The sequence below is a fragment of the Zonotrichia leucophrys genome, chromosome 1 (assembly GCF_028769735.1).
Source record: "Zonotrichia leucophrys gambelii isolate GWCS_2022_RI chromosome 1, RI_Zleu_2.0, whole genome shotgun sequence".
Taxonomy (NCBI): domain Eukaryota; kingdom Metazoa; phylum Chordata; class Aves; order Passeriformes; family Passerellidae; genus Zonotrichia; species Zonotrichia leucophrys.
The window spans coordinates 53,304,674-53,322,817 of NC_088169.1; positions in this window are offsets into that span (position 1 = coordinate 53,304,674).

The window sequence follows — 18,144 nt, forward strand, 5'->3', positions numbered from 1 at the left end:
AGCTTTAGAGACAGAATGTTTTGTATTTTGACTATTTTAGTTTTATTGTGTAAGGACTGAGAGAAGGCTGTGTTTCCATGGTTAATCTTGTTTAAAAGGACAGTTTCTTTCTGGCCCTAATAACTTCATTTTTAATAGTGGAATGGAAATAAATCATGCTTAGTGTGTATGTGTCCTGGAAACCATAGTCTCGCGCCCATGTTGCTTGGTATTTTATGTAAAAACATGAATCTGTCTCAATTCTGTGCTCACTGTGCAGAAGTCTATATAAAAAGAAAAACAACAAAAAAAACCATGGTTAAATCTAATGTTCATTGTTGTAATTCACAATATTTTTACGGGCAGACGTGTCAAACAATAAATGGGTATGATACTTGTTTGTTACCATTTGATAGTCATTCCTTGAAATACGATTCAAAAGCAGAATGAGAATACATGCACTGGTGACACTCAGGCTGCATTTGCTGGAAAAGTTATGTTGGATTTCAGAAGAAGTGAAAGCATTTCAACAGACAATGCAAAGTGAATTACCTAGGTAGAAGGATTCCTAGTTTCATATTTAAACTTCACATTTTAAAAAAATATTAACTTTATGTTACTATATAGTAGCAAGATGCAATCTGGAAATGAACAGTGTCTAAGAGGATACATATTTTGAAGGATCATATATCCTTGTTCTCTTCTTGTGTTGTTATTTGGATACGTGGTTTTGGCTGCCATGTCAAAACCAAAGTTTTGGGCTGGATGGACTTTCAGTCTTGCTCCATTTTATATTAATTCTGTACCTTCTCTATCTGAATAACTTCACACATTCAGTTGTGAAAAAATCTGGAAAGTAAGTGGAACTATTTTTCTTGTACAAGTAGCCACAAAGCAAGTGAACATAGCTGCAGACATTTCACATACCTTTGAAATTATTATATTTGAAAACTTATATTAAAAATTATATATTTTTATTAAAATTAATAATTATTTTATTAAAATCTAATAATTAATAATTATTTTATTAAAAATTAATAATTATGACAATGATAATATTTTAAAAAGAGAGAAAACTCTAAAAAATTTTAAAACAACAAAGTTAATAACATCTGATGTTAAATAAAATCTAATTTTTACCAAAAACCCTGTGTGCAATTTATAGTATATAAAAGTAATCTCATTGATTATGATATACCTGTTTGAAGCCTCCACTTGCAATGTGACTCCTGCATTACAATGGAATGTGTTCTAAAAAGATTTCATTGCAGACACATGTTTTTGTCCAACTCAGAAGCATTCTAGAAATGTAGTTCTTCTCTCTCTGTGACCTTGAACAGTAAAGAAGTTGGTGTTAGATAAATAGAACAAGAATGAATAAATAATCTTTACAACTATATAACAGTAAATGAAGAATGACAGTTCAGTGTTTTGATAAAAGTCTCTGGTGCACTTCTTTATTTGCTTAGTTGTTTAATACAAACATCTGCATGATAAATTCTGTGTGCATATGGGCACAATGTGTTCAGGAAGCTTCTACACTAGAGAGAAAATCACATATTAAGAACTAAAAGAGAAGATTCCATAAAAATTAATTTAACTATAAAATATATAAAGATGTAAAATAAAGCAGCATTGTAAGCATGGAATTCATCCAAATACCACAAACTGTCATTTGCTTTTGTGTTAATCTGCTAATTTTGGGAAATGTTTCCTATATTTTTATTTATTGTCATAGAAGTGGGTCTGCAAAAAAGATAGGCAAAATTGCTTAACCATTATGATGACATTTAGACTGCTCAGTAACAGTTTTGACATCTGAAGTTTCTTTATTTTTCTAATTGAATTCATTTACTGGAAGGCCAAATGTTCTCCGTGTCATCTACATCAGTGAAGATAGACAGTCCAGAGGATGATTCAGCTCACTAAAAAGTCCTTTTTACTTTCCACTGATTATGGAAAAAGTCACCATGCTTCCTGTTTTGGCGCTTCAGTGAGGCACATAAAGTCAGTAGCATACATGTATAATTTTTTGTTGGCTTACTTTTAAGTATAGGTGGCAGCACATTTTTACAAGGCAAGTTACAATTCTCTGATGTGTTAAAATACCAAAAAAGCCTCAGAGAGATCAAAGATCCACAAAATGTGTATGGTTATAGTGTGTGTCAATTTCTAATGGACTTTGACCTTCTATATTTTTGCAACTCAGTTCCTGGCACAGAGATAGTGACTTTCCAGTAGGGACAGAGCTTCATGACAAGCATTTTAAAATCATAGGTTACTGGAGATTGGTGAACTACTTATGGGACTAGTACAGAGTTGTACAGTTTTCTTCTTTGCGTTTTTTGCTACTGTTTGATTTGATGGTATTTTTTTGTGGTTTTTTTTTTGTTTTTTGTTTGTTTGTCTGTTTGTTTATTTGCTTGTCTGTTTGTTTATTTGTTTTGGGTTTTTTTGGTGGTGTTTGTTTGAATTGGATTGGATTTTTTATTTTGCTTTGTTTTGTTCTGTTTTGTTTTGTTTGGAATTTTTATTCTATTATTTTGTGGTATTTTGAATATGTTGGAAATATGGATACAGTTTATTAGCACTGCATACAATAGGATTTAGAAAGGACTTGTACATGAAAGAGGCTGAAGATAGGCAAGGAGAAATAAAGGAGAGAGGAATAAGCAAGTCTGTAACAGAAAAATGAATTCCAGTCATTACTGGGCAGACAAATCAACAGGGGTGGGAACCCCAAATAAGGAACCAAGCAACCTTGATACCTTGATACTGTCCCATTCTGATATGGTATTTAATTACAGACCTTTTTTTTTTTTTCCTACTGTACCCACACCTCATTCAGGCTGAAGGACAGTGGCTCAGGAAACTGCAGCTATTCCATGATTTGTTTCAACCTCATTGTTCAGTGTGTGTCCCTAGGTGTTATTTACTGCATGCTATCGAAACCACTCTTTGTATACAGAATTATTAATTTCCTCATAGACTCATTCCAACCTTCACTTCAGCTGATTCAGCCCTTAGCTATATTCAGTCCCTGCCCATTAACTAAAACCTACCTCTGATTTACTCTTTTCCCAGCCCTCCCCCTCAAATCATTCTTCCAGCCCCACTAAATAGTTCACAGAGAATGGAGCTGCTGACTCCCAAGGCCGTAAAGGAGTGAGCCTTTTTATTTTATTAATGCTCACTAATGGGTTTATTAATGTTCAGTAGGTATTTAATTTCAGTGGTTTATTTTTCCTCTTAAGAGCACACACTCTGTGCTCCCGAGCTGTGCTGTAGTTTGTATTGGCAAGCTAGTGGAGAAGTTCATTAGTCCTGTGCCATTACTGCCATCTGCCTTGTCAGACCTTTCTTGAAAATGAAACTGTGTCTCAACAACTTTGCCCTTGGTTAAATAAATAAGCCATAACTGTAGCTGTAACATCATTATCTGAGTATGACTCTGAAGGTCTTGCAATTTATTATGGTGATGCAGCCTTTACACTGTGACTTGTGTTTATTGTATTCACCTTGCTGCATAACAGCATCTGCACAGCACTTGTGGTGGTACAGGGAAAAGGCTTTTCAACTTTACAGTTGCAAATGTATTGTAAGATTCCTCCCCTCCCACACAAAAACCCCTTTAGTCTTTCTTTCTCTCATAATATCTGTCCTTGGACTCTTTATTTTGCCTGTTTGAGTGGTTCCTGCTCACTAACTTTTAAGCAGAAAGCACTGAAGGATACCAAATGTGGTATATGCAGTGACAACACAGATGTTATTTCTGAAAAGAGAAATTAGGGGTGGAAGACTGTAACAGCTATGTAGTACCAGCATTACTTACGAGTGGAGAAAACACATTCTCAACTGATATAATTATGACATTTCAAATCAATTAATCTTGAAAATTATTAATATTTTATCTGTATTGTCAAGCTTAATAGTAGGATTCAAAGTCTCTGAGAAGAAACAGCATATAGTAATAATGATGACACGGCATTTCCTTTCCATGCAATGTATGTTGACCTAATGTTGTACAAGACAGATATGGTGAGATTCCTTGACAGCAACATATTTCTAATTCTGTGCATGAACTATTTTATTCACAATCTTGCCTCTGCCTTGCAACAAAACTAATGGACAAAAATTACCACTTGAACAAAATGAAGGTGGCACTGTACATCATTTGGGAAATTTATGTCTAGGTAAATACCAGACTCTGAAAATGAGGGAGACCAGAGTTATGCACATGGTAACTCGAGCCTAGTTACTGTCTTTGGGCAAAGTCACAATACACATACAACACTCACAGTCATTCAGCTCTTGCAGATAGTGTTAGCACCAGGGGTTTAAGTCACACTTACTTGCTAAGAGTCCTTACACCATCATTTTGCTAGCCTGAATTTGTCTTGAGGTAAAAAAACATTCTATAACATGCAGGAGGGGCACACTTCTGGCATATGCTTTTAAACACTGAATTTTCTTTATGAGAACAAACAAAAAACAGCAATAAACACCCCCAAACCAAATAACCAAACAAACAAAAAAAAAAGCCCCCAAAACAAACCACAGATTAAATTGATAATACAATTATCAAATTCTAGTGCATTTTACAAGTTGCTTAGATTTCTTTGCAGGGTTCTTTGATCAGTCTAAAGAAACAGACTTGTAATTTTATACTGAAACATTAATTCCTTATCACAACCTCTTGATAATACCCAGAGTGAATTACCAGAAATATTATATGTGTAAATAATCAAGAAAAATAAAAACCAAGAAACCATAAAGAGAGGAAAAGTCAGTGAAATAGGGTCATACATAATTCTTAGAAATCTTCTTTTCATGGGCTTTGAAAATACTGTGTCTATATGTGGCTCAATAGTGAGCTCTTTGGTTTCTTGAACAATTGAGAAAACATCTTAGATCTGTGCTAAACACACCTTCATCTAGTGTTTTTAGGTTTGAACATTTAAGCCAATCTTTTTTCAATAAATTCATGTGTTGAAAAAGATGTCTATTTTTTCCTCAGTCTTTCTGTTTACCTAATTTAATACAATTGTGTAACTTGCTCCAGGCATTTTTTTATCCTTTATTGTTTTTCATAAAGACATTTTCATTGCCTTCCCTTTTTCACTGATACTTATCTTTCTGAATATACAATTAACATCATTACTATCTTTTCTTCTTTATCTCATCTATTTGTCCTATAGAATTTTCTTCTAATTTAGGTATGTTTTGTAATCACCTGCGGCTGTCTTTACCATTTCTTTGCTCCAATCTCTTTCATGTCAAACTGAAAACATATATGCTTTGCAAACTTAAATACTCTCTCTATTTCACATCTTCTATTTAAATTCTTTTTATCTTTACTGGATACTTTGTCATACTGTCTGTACTGAGTTTATTTTGGACAATGATACCCACTTTCTTCCCGGAAGTAAATTCTATACCTTTATGTTTTAATAAAATTACTCTGTCCAAATTAATTTTTTGTTCAGTGATTACTTTCTAATTTCAAGTACCTCATCTTTTTCTTTCCTCGCCTTCAACCTTGTTAAATTTGCTCTTATTGAAATACAGCCTTTTTTTTTTCCATTACTATGTTAGCTCCTGTTTCTTCCACTGTCTGACTGTTCTTTAGACTTCTTCTGGAAATCTTTTTCTTTCTCTCCATCCATTAAAGATTTATCTCCATTTTACCCCATGAAAATGGCATCCAAGTTCCTGCATGCACTTATGCTTCAAGACAAATTTAACACTTAAACAGAGATGGTATTTTCTCACTCTCTACTCCTATCAGTTTGTTGTTTTCTAAAGATCTGCTGATGTACTCTCTTCTGATGCTCTGGTTGTTGACAATGAGAGTAAGCAGATTTGGTCCAATATAAATACCTAAAGTACGCCCAGGTACCGAAATGAGACTGATCACCGTCCCTAGATTCTCTTTGTTGCCACTCCTGTAGATGACTGTGTGACATTTTCATTCTTGAAGGCAACAGGATTCTTTTTTTCCAAAGACAAGAGAGAGTAGTGTTGTAATGATGTCATTACAACCTTCAAAACTCATGGCTTTATCCCATCAGAATGTCAGGGCAAAATGTGCCATTTAAGTGACCAATTGATTTAAAACGCTAAGATTTGTGTTGGCATTGCTTTATTGTCAGCTCTTTTTATTCAACCCACAGTCCTTTATGATACTTTCTCTTCCTTATGATCTGGCAGTTTTTTATTTATTTAAGTTTCAGAATTAAAAGCTAACTAAGCAACTAAATATTTTTGTCTGCCACTGTTGCAAGTAGGTTCTAAGCAAGAACGTTTTATGTTCTAGCTTGAACAATGTAACTTGATTTTCATATAGTTGACCCTGTGTTTTTCTATATTTGCTGCTTTGCTTTTCTACTGTGTTGATAATAGTCATTATCTGCTATAATATATTTTTAGATTATTGATGTTACTATTTTTGGTGAAACCCAAAAATGTATGACGCATCATACATTAGCCTGCATTCCTAGTCCTAACTTAACCTATAGTTCTATCAATTCACATTTATGTGGATTTGACATTGATTATTTTGCTAGACTCTTTATAACAGAATATTTAAAAAAAAACTAGATTGTGGTATCTTCTCTTATGTAGGAAGGTCAAGTAGTACAAACAGTACATAAGACTAGGAAAATATTGTCTTATTTAATCCTGAAAACTTTGAGAATCCGGATAGCTAGAGAAGTTTTGAATAACAAAACTTTGAAAAATTAGTCAGGACAAACCAAGAAAACAAGGGTTGGTTTTATTTCTTTTCTGAATTTTGATTCCATGTGGAATTTTTAAATTTTTGTGTAACAAGAAAAAGTATAGAAATACATGTTTGTTTTAAAAAATCTGGTGGTAGGTATCCCAAAATGCCAGCATAAACTAGTCAGAAATCTGTTGATCATACAGAAAAGAACTTTAAAACATCTGTCTGAGTCACAGATGCCCAGACTACAGCTGTGATAAGTAGAGGTACATTTTATAAATGGAATTATCAACATTACCTATATTTCTGTCAACCATAAAGTAAAATTTTAAGTGTGTATGAAATTACTTTATTTAACGTATTTGGTGTCAAATTAGTAAAAGCATGGCACAAAGCTTCTGAATGTAAAAAACAGAATAAAACTAGGAAACAAAAAATAATTAATTACTGAGGAAATAGATGTGATTATTTGTTTCCCTTCATAACTCTAAATAAAGTGAGTATAATTGGCATAAAGAATTTTATAAGAAAAGAAGATATTCTCACTTCTTTAGTTGACATATATCACTACAATGAAAACCTTCAAGGAAGAAAAATTTCTTAATAGATTTTTTTCCAAATAAAATCTTGCTTTAATTATTTAAATTAAAATTATTTTCAGAATTAAGTTCCTGCAATGTCCATTTATAAAACATAGTGTTTCAGGAGTTTTTTCCTTAGATTCCTGTTCTTTGCTTATATAAAATAAGTTTGTGAGTCTTTTAGCTAAAGCTCAAAATTATCTTGCTAAGAGAATATATTATTTTTTCTCATCCATTCTAGCTGAAAAATTATAGAAATTACCTCACTATACTACTATAGTGAGCCACTATTCAGCCATTTTTCTACCAAAAATACAGGAAGGTTCATAAACCCAAGCACATACTGTGAAACTATCTTAATCACAGGAAATATTCTTAATAGCATTTCCTTTCTCCTCTGAACCAAACAAAGGTAATTTCAAGGATCGTTACAGCATTCTCTTATGCGAAGATATTTGTCCCTAACCCTAACCATTGCCACTAAGTTGGATTTCATAATTTTAAGTTGGAGGGGTGACTTCCAAAAATCCCAGTGTGTCCTGTTTTAATGCACAAGCCATGCAGACACCTAGAAAAGGAGGCTGGAGGATTTTTTGCTATAATTTGAGACTTATATCCCACTGCAAGCTACTGACTTGCTGAAATCAGACATTCCATAGAAGCCTTCCTGAACATTTGGTCAGTAATTATCAATTCCTAGCTTATCTTTCTAGATAGAATATAGAAAGCACTTTTTCCAAGGAAAGAGTTTTCTTCACCAGAAAATTTTACACATTAAAGCTTACTCTTTTATTACATCTAAAAAACACAGAAATTTGACCATTATTGAGAGTGAAAAAAAATCATTAAAGGGATAAGATTAATCAGATTATCACTCTTGGCAAAATAGCCAGTTGAATAAAAACATTGTAATGGAATTATTTTGGTGGTGGTGGTTGGTTCATTGGTTGATTTGGAGTTTTTTATCCCTGCATTATTTTTCACTTATCATTTTATTTTTTGCTATGATTACCCATTCCAGGAATAGAACATCTCTCAGGTAAGGTGTTGATAACAAAAATTATGTCTAGTTTTTGTATTTATTTTGATAAATTAAATTTGGGTCTTTAAAAATTATATTTTAATGGGTTTTTTTTGGTTAATTATTATAAGAGAATTTCTCTAATATACTTTTAGCCAATGAATGTTAGGTATCAAAACTAGGCCAGATGGTTATTTTTATTATTAAAATGTTATGATTTATGGATCTCAGCTATCTACTTCCATGGCTTCAAGAAGTACCTGGACAGTGCTTATACTGTTAATATATTATTTCTGAAACTAAAGTTGCTCAAGAATACACAACAGTGAAACCAGAATTGACTTGGTGCTCCAGATAGAACTTATTAACTTTTGATTAAACACACTGTTTCGAGTACAAATACATTTTCAAATATATTTTAAGATCATTTTCTGTAGATTCCTGTTAAACTGACAATTTTCTGTAGTCAGATAATCTTCCCCCTCCCCTCTCCAGCTATTTTCTCATTTCCAGCTCTTCTATTACTCTCTAAAGAGCAATAAAAGTGGCATGAACATTCTACTGCACTGATAATTTTTGTCTCATTTTGTCTCAAATAATCAGAAGCATCTAATTCTTGTACTATGGTATCTTAAAGCTCTCCACCAGAGAAAGAACTTTGTAAGCAGAGTGGGTTTTTTTCTGTGTGGCTATGGGTATTTTATTTTGCTTTTTCTGTTTTTCCAAAAGTCCTTCTCCTTCTCTTATTGGAGTTAAGCTTGATCTTCTTCAAACACTAAAAACCACTTAAATTTAACTGAAATCATCATCCAGCAGTTTTATCTTTGGTACACAGCTCTATATAAATGAATCTGTAGATAGGTAACAGAATCTTTTCTCATCTTTATTTATGACTTTTAAAGTTTGTTTTCTAAGAGAAACTTTGATTTAATCCCAGGCTTTGCTTTTCTCCCTCTATGTTATTCCTTTTAAGTTTTGCAATGTTTGACAAAACTTTTCATGACTTACAACAGAATTGTAGAATTTGACCTTCATGATTCAGGAGCTAGAGGAATTAAAAGTTTAAATTTTATCAAGGACACGAAGCATAGACAACATCCATCACATAAATGCCAGTGGAAAATCCTTAACAGATGAGATAGAACTGCATATTAATAATAAAGTTAACATAACTGTTTAGGATTAAATTAGAGGTCTGGCCTGAGCCACACATATAGAGAAGTATTATGAGTTATATATTATGTTATAAGCATAGACAATAATCTAATTTTGGGGAGTTATGGAATTCTGTTGGACATTTAATTGTATTCCCACAATATCCTGTATTGTTTCCACCACACTGTAAGATTATATGAATAACTAGCTCCAATACAAACATCTGCAAGATGAATTATTAATTTGGCAAAATTAATTACATTCCTCAGTATGTAATGTTTGTCTACAAAACTTTTGCAGAGTATTACTATAAACAGTATTAAAGAGTATGATAGAATATTTAATATTATTTTATGCATTTAGCTTTCAAAAAAAGTGCTACCATATTTCTTATTATTTTATGAAAAGAAAATAAACAAAATACTATACTTGATAGAAGTAAACAATTTCTCCAATAGACCAATACTTTTTCCTTAGGCAAAAGTTAGTTATAGACATAGCATGGCACCTTTAATAAAGCATAGCAAATGAGCCTGTTTGAATCATATTTCAGATATATTTAGTTTTCTGTATTTTATCATAGTGCTGTAATAATTAAGCTGACAGTCCATTAAAATACATGTAATGCTATAACATTTGTATTATGTTTAATATTATCTATTTCTTCACTCAAATAAAATTAAATAAAATGTTTGTATATATACATTTGGGTGTGTGTGTGCATACTATTTGCAACCAAATAAATATAAAATATCAAATCATGGAATGGTTTGGTTTGGAAGGGACTTTTGAAGCCCATCTTGTCCACACTACTTGTGATGGGCACAAACATCTTCTGACAGATGAGGCTACTCAAAGCCCGTTTCAACCACAAATTGGACACTGCCAGAGGAAGGCCATCCTCAACTTAGACCATCTTCAACTTTTTCTTAGAAATCTGTTCTAAACCTACCCTCTTTCAGTTTAAAACCATTACCCCTTGGCACAAACCATTACCCCATGGCACATTACAGGCTTTGGCAGAAGATTTCACTCCAGCTTTCATATGAGCCTCCTTTAAATATTAGAAGTCCACAATAAGTCGCCCCATCATCTCCTTCTTTTGGTTGAATAACCTCAACTCACTCAGCCTATCTTCATTTGAAGAGAAATCTTCATCATGTCAGTGGTCAGCTGATGTCCTTCTTATTTCGTTGTACTTAGGATAAACCTCTTTTTGCTCCATTTCTTTTTAATTTTTCCATTTAAATATCAGTCTCTCTCATCCTTGATAGCTGTGAAAGTATCTATTAACAAAACAACTTGTTGAGTAGGTAAGATTTATCTAAGTAAGATTTGATCAGTAATGTCAAGGGGAAAAAAATTCATCTTTAATTTCATTTCTGTCGTCTGATGAATAACAAACCTTCTAGCATTTTATGTAATATCTATTTCATTTTAACCTCTTGACTTTCTCAATCTTTTTTTCAATTACCATGGCATCTGCTGGAAAAGCTGCGCAGCAAGATGTAAAATGTCCAAGAGGTTCTTGGAATGTGGTGAGGATAATTTCTTAATCTGGATTATAGAGAGCCCAAGAGAAGAAACATTACTAGACCTGATGTTCACCAATAGGAATGAACTAGTTAGAGAGGACAAGATTGGCATCCATCTGGGCTGCCCAGGTTAGGGTGGAATTCACAGTCTTGAGGAATATGGGCCAGATTAAGGGTAGAGTCAGAGCCCTGAATTTTAGAAAAGCAAACTTTCAGTTTAAGAAGTTCTTGGATATGACTAACTAGGAAATTGCCTGCTGGGAGAAAGGAACTCAACAGAGCTGACAGCTCAATAAGGGGATTATTATTAGAGTTGAAAATCTCTCAAAGCATCCAAGGAAGTCAGGGGATCCAGCATGCCTGAATAAGGACTAAAGAGTAAGAAAATGCACAATGACTTGTATCCTGAGAAGAGTGGACTCTGCCTGGATGTATATGGAGGGGATAAGGAAAAATAAGGCACAGTTGAGGTTGAAAATGGTGAGGGGTATGGCCAGAGAAGAAAGTATATGCTCATTCTTAAATAAAGAGAACAAATGACAAACAACATGGAAAATACTGAGGTGATCAACAATTTTTTTGCCTTACCTCACAATGGTAATATCTCTTCCTACGTCTCTCAAATCCCTAATCCTCAAGGATTAAGCGACAATGATTGTGTGAATAAAGTCCTGCACCAGAAGTGAAAATCAGATTTGCGACCAATGAGGAAACTGAACATAACACAAACACATACTCAAGAGACATGAGAAGATACATCTCAGGGTCCTGAGGTGATTGGGTGATGCAGTTGTCCAGCCATATTCCACCACATTTGAAAAGCTGTGGCAGACAGGCAAAGACTTCTGGGAAAAGAGAAATATCATGATCATTTTTAAAAGGGTGAAAAGGAGGACCCTGGTTAACAACAATCAGTAAGCCTCATATTTGTGCCCAGATGGATCATGGAACAGATCTTCATGTAAGATATCTCAAAACATATGGAAGATGGGGAACCAATTAGAGAGAGGTAATGTGACTTCACCAAGGGCCTGTTTATCTATAAGTTTATCTGTCTGTTATTTTTATCTATCAGCAATCATGCCTGATTATCTATTGTCCTTCTATGATGGAGAGACAAAGGAAGCATTATGGAGGCTCTATATGTACTTGAACTATATATACCTGGACTTCTGTAAGGCCCTAGATACTGTTTCCCTTAATGTTTTTGTCACTGTGCTGGAGATATGTAGGTTACAAATGGATTCAGAGCAGTCCTGAAGAGAAGGACTTGGGGACACTGGTGAATGTAAAATGGGACCTTAGCTGGCAATATGAGCTTTCAGTCCAGAAAGCCAACTGTATCCTGGGATGGATAAAAAGAAGTGTTACCCGCAGATTGAGGGACATGGTTCTCCCTCTCTGTTTCACTCTAGTGAGACTCCTCCTGGAGCTCTGGATCCAGGGATGGGCCTCAGCCCAAGAATGACATACCTGCAGAGGAGGACCAGGAAAATGGTAAGAGGAATGAAACACCTCTCCTACAAGGACAGGCTGAAAGAGCTTCAGATTTTTCAGCCTGGAGAAGGCAACTGGAAAGACCTTATTGTGGCCTTTCAGTATTTAAAGAGGCTCATTAGAAAGGTGCAGAGGGACTTTTTTACCAAGGCCTGTAGATGTCACAAGGGATTTAAACTGAAAGAGATTATGTTTTGATTCTGTTGGACAGTGATAATATATTGGACAGATGATGATCTCTAAAGGTGATTAGGAAGTGTGGTAGCAGATTGAGGGAGATGATCCTTCCTCTCTACTCAGCCTTAGTGGGGTCACATCTGGAGTGCTGTGTTCTGTTCTTGGCTCAGCAGTACAAGAAAGACAAGGAGCTACTGGACAGTGTCTGGTAGAGGATTACAAAGGTGATGAGAGGTTTGGAGCATCTGACTTGTGAGGAGAGACTGAGGCAGCTGGGCCTGTCTAGTGTGGAGAAGAGATGGCTGTGAAGTGTTTATATGTATCAATCCATATAAATATTTCAAAGGTGAGTGGTGCCACACTATTTTCAGCATTGTCCAGTGACAGGAGGAGAAGTAATGACCATAAACTAAAGTACAGGAAGTTTCACCTCAGCATTAGGAAGCGATGGTGCCAGAGCACTGGAACAGGCTGTTGTGGAGTCTTCCTCTCTGGAGACATTTAATACCCACCTGAATGTCTTCCTTGCTCGAGGTGATGCTTCCTTGGCAGGGGGTTGCATTGGATGGTCTCCAGAGCTCCCCCCCAACCCTAACTATTTTGGGATTCTGTGATTCTGTGTCCTTTCCAACCAAGCGTTTTTTGATTCCAGAATTGTGTATTCCAGAAACATAACAAAACCAGTATAGAGTACCACATTTCAGCATTAGCTCAATGGTTCTTAAACTGCCACTATAAATTCAATGGATTCACTGCATTAATACAGTAACCGGCCATAACTCTTTTTTTCTGTCATAATAAAGGTTTCATTTTCCCCAGGTGAGCATTAGAGAGATTTTCCTCTGACCCTTTTATACTTTGATCTTGGCAAAGGTCTCACAGAAGGCTGCCCTCAGATTTTAAGGGCTTGGGTTATGACTGAAATGTTTAAGGAAGACAATTTTTCATTAAAAGAACGTGCTGTTATGGCACAGTGGAAAAAAAAAAGTGTTATCTAAGTTAACACACTGTGAAAAATATGGTTCTAAAATGCACATATTTCTGTATTCATCAGCTGCAGAGTAAAACCCGGGAAATTTCAGGAGAACACAGTGGAATAAGACAGACAGGGAAAAATTCAGGGAAAAGGTACAGGTATAGCAAAATTACTTGCTTGCATACAGCATCCAAAAGAAGAAAAACACACATAATCAAAATTGGAGAATTGTCATTTATTTAACTCAGGTAGTAAAAATTCTGGAAAATTACTGAAATATTTTTAATAACAGAACTTAAAAAGACTTGCTTAGAAAGCTTACATAGTTACCTTATTTTTTCCAAAACTGTGGAACTCCTTTGTCCGAATGAAAAGTTTTACAAGTCAGTCTACTTCTTTCTCATTCTTCTTTTTATAGAATTATTTTAATTGTTAGCGTAAAGAAAATAGCATGAGGACTTCATAAAAAATTGCCACACAATCCTAGCACACCTTTTCATAATGAGGGTCTTTTCTGGATTAGTACTGTCTGGATTAGTACTGTCTCCAGCCACCTGTCTTCTGCTTTTGCCAGACTTAGCAAACATTCATGACACATGCCGCAGAAATAAGCATCTGCTTAGTTTTCCAGATCTCTCTTGCTGTTCTCTCAGACAAAACAATGGAGAATAGATGAGGAAACATGATTTTGTATGCCTCTTGCACCTATGTGCTTACTAACATAAAATCCGAAGGAAAATATTGATGAGCAGGATCCAAGATTGATTTAATCTTTATCATCTTTGCTGTTAATCAGTTTTTGCACCTCGTCTCAAGTTTTGTGATTTTAATGTTTATAGTAATCTCAGTAAGAAAAAGTCAAGATAGGGGACCGGAATATTTCAAGATAAAAGTTTGAATACACTTAAATTACAGAAAGCATTATTAAAAATGGCTGTTAAAATATTGAATGTACAACTAGGCTTCCACTGCCCTAAGTACTGAAAAAAATATTTTTTTTTTTTAATTACAGCTGTTCTGATAGCGTTGCAAGAGTGCGTAACAGGCATTTTGTCATTATGTCTTGTAGTTCTTCTCTGAGTGGAATTATCATGAGGGACAGTAATAAAATCTAAAATTGTAGTATATAATTATAAACAGGTAAATCAAGCAGTAAGAAATCTCACCCCAACAAGTGTTTCCAGATGGACAATGAGATATATCTGAATATTGATATTGATTACTGAATCAATAAACTAAGCTCCACTTATTTCTACTGGATATTCTTGCAGTAGTTCATTAGAGTCTCTAAACTAAAAAATATTTAGAAAAATGGTAAAATTCAAACCTTTCATGTTAAACTGGGTCTTTAGATTTATGGAGTCAGCAGCAAAGCCTAAGAAACAGTGTGCAATAATCCCATGGTCACTGCTTAGAGAACCCTACGGATGCCTCAGCTGGATTAAGTTCCACTAGCAGATAAACTTTTATTATTTTAGATGTCCCAGGATATCCAGTCTGTCCTTTATCTGCCACTGCAGAAAGTAATGGGCCTTGAATCATTGTTAGTAACCTGACATGGAAGCCTCAGGTAGTCTAAAGCATCTAGAAAGAAACAGAATGTCTAAGTTTTTATCACTTTGTATCACTTCCAGAGAGACAATTTTTTCCTTTTGATATTGTCAGAAAATGTACATATTTTCTGCAGAATCTAAGAGAATAAACTACTCTGTAATATTTCTGTTATTAATAGCAAAATATTTTAATCCCCCAAGCAAACTTGAAACATTTTTATTATAATCACAGCATTATGGTAATTCCTATATTATAATTATATTTAATGGGTTATAGTTATAGAATATCAATATAATCTAAAAGGCATTATGTGTGCACCCTAAACAGGATTTCAGTACCATTATACAATGGATGTCATGATATTTTCTGTCACTAATTGTTTAAAAGAATTAATATTTTCCTGTTTGTTTCCTGTGGCCACAGTATGAGCAAATTGCAACTTAGCATTTTTTAAATTGAGAAATAGTTACTATTTCTTGAATTATGTATCTATGCTCTTTTCACCTATGGAAATTTTAACACAACATGAGAGCTGTACTTCTGAGCACCCATAATAAGCACATGTATTGGTTACCTTGGCAGAACTCCCTGGAAATATATTCAGGATTTTAGAGCAATGCATTTTGTAAGTTGCATTAGGCTCAGCTCTCGGCCAACACCCCCCAATTATCTCTCCTGGATGGTGCTTTACCTTCAAATGAACTCCATCAAGCCTCTAGTAAAAAAAGCAGTAGAAAGTTAAGGCATCAATTATCCAGCACTACAAAGTGCTTAAATGCAACTTTAATGTCTGGATAGATCATTTAGAACTAAAATTTAAAGCACTGGGAGCCCATTTTAAGCAAAATGTACTATATATTGGTAAGAAAAGGAACTACGGAAGATATTGAATGGTCACAGATTTAGATTACAAATAAGAGACATATTTAATAGATAACACATTTCTGCAGGTGGAAGTGCCTTTTCCAAGGTAAATATTCTGCAAGAAACAAAGTCTAAAATTCCAGTATATGGGCATATGTATGGCTACATATTACAAGGCTTTAGCAACAGTAAAGCATTGAAGAAGTCAGATTATTCACATGCTCAAATTTATTAGCTCTTCTGGGTACTCAGCAAACACCAGGAATTATGTGAAAAACCCTCAGAGCAAGAGGAGAGCTAGTGTGAGGGTTTTTTTTTAGCCCCAGGGAAGCAGCAGTTTTGTAGCCCCTGCCCTTCTGCATTGCTATTGTTTGTAAGAAAGCCATGAGCAATCTCTAACTGAACATTTCCCCATCTTCACTGCTCGAGGCAATGCTGGGCACTGATTGTAAGGTTCCACTCCTTCAGAGGAAGACCTGAAAGAATACACTGGCCCTTTGCTCCACTCCTTATCCTCTGTTACCAGGAAAAGAGCAATTATTCTTGCTGATGTGTCAAATCATATTGTCTAAAGATTGAATATCTTGTTCTATGTTTGGGGTTTTTTTGGAAATGCCTGAGAGCAAATTGACACAGCAGATGCCTATACTAAGTAAAAGCAGTAAAAAAGAGACAAAAAGTAAATTTAGTATCTCCATCTGAAAATAGTTGTTTATGTGTAAAAGAATAGAAAATGCAAATTCTCTTTTAATGAACCTTTGTTAAAAGCAACCACTTTTGATTGAACTCTGATTTTTTTCATCAGAAATATATAAATCATAACAGAATGCACAAGGCAGTGCAATGAAGAAAATAAATATTTTTCTCTCCAGGTAGACATCAGTAGATCATCAGTTTACATTTACTTCCTTTTCTTCTGCTACACAGAATTTTCTTTTGGAAAGTGATCTCCTGCATTTCTCAGATGGCAATCCGTTTTGGATGTTCAGAAGTTTTCTTGACACTGTCACAATCTAAACACTTCAGAAAAAAATATTTGTGAACACCTCTGATTAGGTTTTACTTGTGATTTAATTTTAGCTAATAAAATAATTACTTTATATCTACACTGCACACCTCTATTACTGGAAACGAACCATTAGATGACTTACAGAAGGTACTCCTGGGCTCATTTTACTGATTCATCTGCATTAACTGTGCAATTAAAAGCTGTGTCTTCAGAGGGAATTTTTCAGATTACTGAAAAAAAACTCCTCCTTATCAGTTTCAGAAATGCACTAAAAAATTTTGTTTTTTCATATGCCCAGAAAATCACAGTACTGCAACACCAGCCAGTGAAATTGTTGGGTGAAAGACTGAAACTTTAAGTAATTAACTGAATATGATTTGACTTCTATCCCTTTAATTTCACATTTACAATATTTTCAGCACACCCTCCTGTTTTATCCTTTCTCAAGAGGATAAGATGCCAGGCACCAAGCAGTATACTCTGCTTTCAGACCTCCTTTACTTAGTAGACTCTAATATGAGCAGACAAAACTGGTACATTCAAAAAGACTTAGCAAAGCAAAATATGATTAAGCTTCATCAAAGTAACAATAATATATTTTACATATGAATTCTTGGACTATATTGTCAAATCCTTGCAGGTAGTTTCTATTTAGTGAACTTGTTACTTACAAGAGACTTAGCAGAAAACTGTAAAAGAATCCCTCACAATAAGATACTTACTGTCATTTGAAAGACAGTTTTTGCAAAGTTACAGAAAATAAGTATGCATTTTTTTATATATGATAGAACCAAAATTGCATTGAGTATAGAACAGGTGCAGGCCAGTATTTTTAACTAGAGACTCACACTATGTAATAGCAAGATGTTTCTTCTTATCTATCTATCTGTCTATTTATCTATCTATCTATCTATCTATCTGTCTGTCATTTTAGTCCTTGTTCTAGTTTTTTTTTGGGAATTCCTAAAGAAAAGTGACTTGTGGTGTGAAATACGGTATCTTACATGATTTTTAATAATTCCATAGCATTATGTTTTTGTACATATGATTGAATGAATTCTAGCTATTTTTT